Raw genomic sequence first — 7328 nt, 5'->3', positions numbered from 1 at the left:
AACAGAAGCACAGCGCTGCATGTCCAATTCACAAACGCTTTGAAAAATAGACTCCATGAAATCTCGGCTAAACTTGATTCTCCTCCAAACCACGAGAACGAAAACAAACAGGTGGCATTATCAGTGACATACCCGACAACTAAAACACACAGGACTATCTAAGTCAATCAGCAATCACATCTGTCCTGACCATAAACACACCTATTATACACGCCAGGCGGTGTCAGTGTAAACAATGCAGAACAATACACTCTGCATTTCGAGCTGCACTGGCTCCTCTGATTGGCTGAATCGATCGTCGGAGGCATTTGATGTTATAGGAGGAGAAGCGAGGCATATTGATTGGAGGATAATCAGAGTCAAGCTGGCTTGGTCCTCTTCAATAATTCAAAGGAAGGATTTGGGTGAGATTCCCTTAGATCGGAGGTGTGATGTACATTTCATAGCCTGAGAGTTGGGTAGCAGCACAGGAGCAGGGAGGTGTGTGCACGCGTGCGCGTGTGTGCGTGTGTGTAAGAGTGAAATGAGGGGGTGAGGGATGGGTATGGCAGTTACGTGTGCCCAAACATGAGATAGCTTTTGAACCAGTAGCCCCATAAGCAACAGCAGTGTTGTTTTAATGTTGTTTTAACATTGTTCTACATCTGTTACAAAAAATGAAAACTCAGGAAAAATACTATAAATATTTTGCCTGTCATGTAAATGCGTGTCCTCATTTGTGCGCTTGTGCTCTTGATTTAATGCACGTTTTCTTCTTTGGAGGCTTTTTCCAACGTTCTTGATCCAGAATGTATAGCAAACTGTGTTTACCTCACCCAGAGGACCTTACACTGCAATCCAACCATTGATTTTCCTCTAGCACCTTCAGCTCTGAATGTGTGACTAAGCCAGTTTTACCGGCCATGACATTCCTGTGAAAAATAGAACAAGCATAAACATTTTATCTTTTTTTTTCTTTCCTGTCTTCACTGAATGCTGCAAATTCTGGATCAACACACTGCCATTCCAATCTGAATCAGATTACTGTTGAACTTGCATCAATCCACATCAGATTAACAGCATGTCAAATCAAATACACTTTGTGCGATTGCTTGGATGTGCAATTTTGTAGTTTAGTTAATGTAGTCCTTTATCATTTTAATTTGAAAAAATAAAAATAAAAGGTTTCCTGCCTTAAACAATGTTCTTTTAGATCTACCAGACTGGAAAGTGGTTTCTAAATAATTTTTAAATAATTTAAATAACTTCAAATGTACACAGAGTATTTCACAGAACCACCACACCAGTGCCATCCCATGAATAAATCAGTTAACTGTTTATTATTTTGATAGCCATGCAAATATGCACAGCTTGCATGGGTTTAAAAGACTCCAAAAGTTAGTAAGCTACCGGCCAGATTCAGAATACTGCCAAAAGAAAAGTAACAGAATTTAAATATTTAAAAGTGAGAATTTTAGATGAACATGTCTGGAGAGAAAGGAATCATAAATCACTAACAAAGCCTGCAATGTGCAAGAAATTGGCAATATTTCATAAGGTTTTTGAGCCTCTTTCTAGCAATCTCAAAGAAATGGGAATTTGGGGGATCTTTGTAAAGGTCGAGGTTGATCCCCAGTGCTGCATCATGTATTGTTAAAATTATGTCCTTTTTTAACTTAGTGATGGGGAGTGAGGGTTTATATCACACCATGTTACTATATTATGTTTTTTTGAATTGTATTTATTTAAAATCAAACTAAATTAATATGTCTATAATAATCAGTAAATATTAACCAAAATATCTGATCATTTCTAATAAATGATGGAGGTGAGCTCAGTTTTTGCTGAAAGCCTTAGTTTATTAGTTGCCTTGGGTATTTCCTGTGTGTCAAACTTGTTGCAAAGACAGTGAGTTTCAAGACTTATTTAAACAATACTTAATAACTAGTAGCACACTTAATGTATAGTACAGTAGAAATAAATAAATAAAATAAAAGACAATCGAAATGCTACCACACACTTAAAACAAAGTTAGATGTGATGTGTGTACAGCTGCACATAACCTAAGTACCCATGCAGAAAATTAACAATATAATATTTTAAAAAGCGAGAAAAAAAAGAGCTATGTTTTCACAGCAGGCAATGTGTAAATTAATTAGTACATGCAAAGTTAAGAATGTAGGAGTTGTGTGAAAAAAAAAATAAGCCAAGAGGCTTTGTAAAGATATGATTTATGGAAAATAATTTTAGGGGGAGGTTGATATCACCCATGCAGAAAGCTGTGAACCACCCTCTGCTGAGAGCCTTAAAAATATTTGGATTGAGACCATTATTGTGGGGAATACATCAGTTTCAGACTGTTGCTTAGAAATGCGGCACCTTTTGAAGCCCAGCTCAAGGTGTGGTGAAGGTCTGCAGAAGCTTTAGCATCTTTGTGTTTTATATCAGCATGACCTGTCCTGTGGATCCATGTCTCGCTAGTCATACGTGTCTGGAATCAAGCTGTGGTGCTGCTTCTGCAGCCCAGCAAAAGGTCACATAGGGGGCTTTCTCCACAAAAGTGTGTGTGTGTTGTTTTTTTTTCTCCCGACGCTTATCTCCTAATCACTACAATTACCATGGCAGTGCCTGTTTGTTTGTTTGCTGAAATGGTGCATTAGACTGTTTGTATCCCGCTGACCGGTGCAGACATGCCAGCCGGGTGTCCTGGGAGGGACACTGCAGATAGTGAGGATGCTGACTGCAGATGTGGGGATCTACAGTGTATATCGAGGCTAACAAGATGCCCCATGTCATCATCATCATCATCATCATGATCATCATCATGTTGATTATGTTTCTCTCTGTGTGTTTCTCTGCATCTGTCTTCCTCACTCAATCACAGTGAGGCACACAGCACTGAGGGATTGTGCGCCAGGTCAAGTCTCATACATCATTATACACCCTATACTCCATTCATCAGAGATGTCGATTAAATGTATTGAGCAGTTAAAGTCATTACCTAATATTTTTACCTTAAGCCCCCTGCTGTACATTCCTCTTCATTTAAAAAAAAAAATGTCACCAAATCCTCCTTTCATCTGTCTTTTATGTCTTCATGCCCGTTTTTTTTTTTATCTACCCCAGTGTCTTGTGATATCTTGTTCTTTTGCTGCCGCCCTTGTCTTGTTCAGCCTGTGACACAAGCCCCAGCCCACTCACTATTTGAGGAAAGGAGGTAAGTGTGTAGTGAAACGTCCTTTCCTGTGCTCTTTGTCACCTCTTACCTGGAATCACATCTCCATACACACTCTAATTATCCCATTTGATGAGAACTGGGTCCCCAGCCCTAGAAGGTAGATGCAGGGCTTCTCTCCCCCTCACCATTACTGCAGGAGATACCTGGCTAATTATAGCCCCATACTGCTGTAATAGATACAGACCTGGATGCCAGGGTGACTGGGAGGGGCAGACATCGCTGGAAAGGAGGTTTAACAAAGGAATCTGGCTGCTTTTCAGACTGTAAAAGACATCAGCTCTGCATGAGGATAGAGAGGATTTTTTTTTTTTTTTTTTTTAGTGTGTAAACTCAGAATTTTTATGTCTCATTTTATATTCTTGTCGAAGATTTGTCGGTAACATTTTCACCAGAATATTTCAGCCTTTATAATTCTGTGGTTTTGCCAGGTGCATTTTTCAGTTTTCTGTGCAATCTAGAAAACTGTGTTTAGTCCCTGCATTCTCATAAAACAGTGTGTGATGTAAATATCCAAAATAGACTCCACAGTTTATTATTTTTTTGGGGGGGAGATGAAGGAGGTGGTGCCAATATTAGCTTTAGCATTTCTGTATTCCTACCTACACAGTGCAAAGCTTCAGGTTCAATACAGATTGACCTTGATATGAAGTCTGTAGGTGAGCTGTAAGGCAGGTTCTCTCTCTCTCTCACTCTCACACACACACACACACACACACACACACACACACACACACACACACACACACACACAAAATGTACTGTGTGTGCGTGTTCTCAGCCTCTCTGACCCAGCATGTCCTCTTTCCATCATCTCCATTTTTTTTCTCTCATCACAGTAATGGTTCTCCGCGCTGCCTCTTTGGGTTTATGCAGCATCATTCACAAACATCATACAGTCCTCCTCCTCATCCTCTTCCCCTCACTCATCCCCCTGTCCTTTCATTCTTTTGAAGTCCTCGATTCACGTATATTTCCGCTGAAGTGCTCCTATATGTCAGCCGACCAGCCAGAGAGACAAAGACAGGCCTGAGTTAATTACCTATCATTTAGAGCAGATGGCTGCAGATGATATGTAAATGTGTGTGTGTGTGTGTGTGTGTGTGTGTGTGTGTGTGTGTGTGTGTGTGTGTGTGTGTGTGTGTGTGTGTGTGTGTGTGTGTGTGTGTTTGTGGGATTGTTAATATGGCTGCATATATGTGCTCCCACACACAACACTTATGTTTGTGGATCAAAAAACATATTCACACACATCTCATGAAGGCATGAAGATGTTTTCAAATATATTTATAAAATACGACATGGATTGTTTTATTCCACCTAGATAAAGTGTTAATGACTGAGCTCATCATTATAGGTTGCAGTTTTTCTGCAGTTACTCACAGCCTCCTTCAAGCTGCCTGTGTGTTCCTTTAAATTTATGTTTAGCATCCTGTTTCTTCATCTTAGAATTAAACTACTGCGTTGCACATTTGCTTTGAATTATTGGAGACCCACATTTGGGCTTTAATTGTTTTACACGTAGCCCATATAAAAATGCACAAGCCTTTTTAGCAAATATGGGCTATAGAGCCATCTGACTGCAGCTGGGTCATAATGAGTCAACTGAGACATTTGCTTTTTGCTCCTTGTTTAACAGCTTTTTTTTTTTTTTTGTGGCACTTTCACTGAATCTAAAGAGATTTTTCTTTTTGAAACAAGCTTTTTTTTTACTCCAATCATGAGCTGCTCTGTGCTCTTTCTTAGCACAAAGCGCGAGCCATTGTAAATCGATGATGAATGTGCAGTGAATCAGACATATATGTTACAGTGCAGTCCGTGACACAGGAAGGAATGTAACCACAGAGGGAGGGCAGCAGTGAGGGGGACATGGGGGAGATGGGGGAGGGGTGTGGCCAGATCAATAGTACTGCTCAAAAAAGACTTCACACTGTAAATCTGTGTTCTCTGTGCCAACATTTTCCTCAGCAGCAAGTGTATGAATTGCAATGTATATCCAAGCTATAATGTGCCCCTTTGTGCATTGTACAGTAGCTATTGCAGTGTGTGAGAAATAATGTGTGTATGTTTATTCTCCACCAACACACCCAGCAGGGGTCTGTGAATATAGTCAGCATGTGTGACTGTAAGTTTGCAATGCCACAGATGGAGAGCCACTAATTTACTCATTATGGGGATTCAAAATGAGAGAGTAGTGCTGCAATGATCAGAAGTAACTAATACACAGCATCGCGATTCACTCTGTTTCAGCTTGACCTTCACTTTGAGCTCAAGCTTCACACTTTGAACCGTCCACTCTTTGGCACGCTGTACTTAGTGAAGGCTGAAAAATTAGAGAAATCTTTCTTACTTTATTTCCTCAGATTAATTTTTTTTATGCTCGGGCCTGACACAATCAGTGCAGCAGGAGCAGCAGCAAATGGAGCCCATTCACATGATGGTTAGTCCCCTATTGGCTCCCTGGTGAGTGAAGCTCTTTCACAGAAGTTAACGCTGCTTCAGGCCTTTTATGGCATGATGGGAAAAGAGAGCAGTTTGACTTCATATGATTAAAGAGTGTTTATTAATTTAAGACTAGTGTAGTGCTGCTGTTCCACCATCATATTAAAATCAGATAATATTTTGAATTATGCTTAGCAAAAATATTAAATTAGGGACTGTGCAAATCTGTTTAACACTGTCAAACAAAGTGGAACGATCAGTCTTGTTCATATTCATAGGAATTATAAAGTAGTAATTTTTTTTTTAGTTGTTGAAAATTTTTTTATTTCCTGAAATCAAATAGAATTATTAGATAAATCAGCAAAATGTGAATATTCTGTATCACCTGTATATAGACAAATTCAGCACTGATTCAGCATTGTGTGCTCAGGATCAAACTGTGGCTGCTAGAAAATGGAACCAGCCATCTGAGAGCTTTATGTTATAACAAGGAGGCCCCCTACTGGTAACAAGAGTCTCTGCACAAGCACGTTAAACACCATTCATTGCTGGTCCATATGGATCTTTCAGTCATTTTTCCCCGGTTTAAGAGTAGTTGTTGTAATAAAGTTGGATTGCAGGGTGATAAGAACACGTGTTATTTTAATTCTACATTCTGGTGGTCCTGCAGTTGAATAAAGAAAATACTGGGTTGTACCCAGGACACCCCTGCAATTAGCTTCATTATGTGTCTTTCACTCTAAATATATCCACTCCTAAATAAAATGTCCTATTGTCTTAAGATTATAGTTACCCCATTTGGAAATGAATAGCACCACACAATGAAATGAAAGAGGACTGTGGCTAACCTTAGGCTTTGGGTAACCACATCCAAGCTATGGATCTGTAGGGTAGTCTGCTCTTACATTTGAGAGTTACTGACTCCATATGCTCATTTTGATGCATATTTTCACTTTTTCCTCACAGAGATTCAGAGGATCCTTGAATCCCCCTGCGGAGAAAAGTGTGTGCACCTTTGATCTGGTCTTACTCGTGGTCTGTTTCACTCCCGAAGCAGAAAGCCATTACATACACTTTGTGTCCAGATACACTTGTCATGCAACAGCAATCAGAGGTGTGGGTGATGCCTCCAGAACCTGCATTAATATGCATGAGAGCGGAAGCTTCCCTATGATGTAATTGCAGTAGCGGCGAAGGTCAGTGCCTTTGCCCAGCGTCTGCACAATATCAAAGCCCAGATGTAGACAAACCACTTAGGTTTCTTTATGGTAATCTTCATGCATTTTGAAGACTGTGGATGCCTCTGTTGATAGGGGTATAAAAATAGATGAAAATCTGCTTTAATTGTGTTATCGCCAGACTTTTTATGCTCTCAGGGGTCTGACTCTCACATTACATTGTTACACTCTCATGTTCTCTGCTTGGACACACATCACAGTGGACCTTTGATCCAAGCAGTAAAGCTGTTTACAAGCCTCCCACCCACCCATGTGGTCCTATTCTCATGGCTCTCCTGGTTCTGAATATAATGGATCATCCTTTTATTCATATTCCAGCTCCTTCCCTGATTTAGCCCCAAGAATTTTACTTCATATCAAAGGAAAGCACCCCAAACTGATAGTCAATACAGACCTTTTCCTGCATTATAAAATGTATGCCTTGTAAATAAAAT

The sequence above is a fragment of the Archocentrus centrarchus genome, chromosome 20 (assembly GCF_007364275.1).
Source record: "Archocentrus centrarchus isolate MPI-CPG fArcCen1 chromosome 20, fArcCen1, whole genome shotgun sequence".
In the NCBI taxonomy this organism is placed as follows: Eukaryota; Metazoa; Chordata; class Actinopteri; order Cichliformes; family Cichlidae; genus Archocentrus; species Archocentrus centrarchus.
This window is presented reverse-complemented; position numbering follows the sequence as displayed.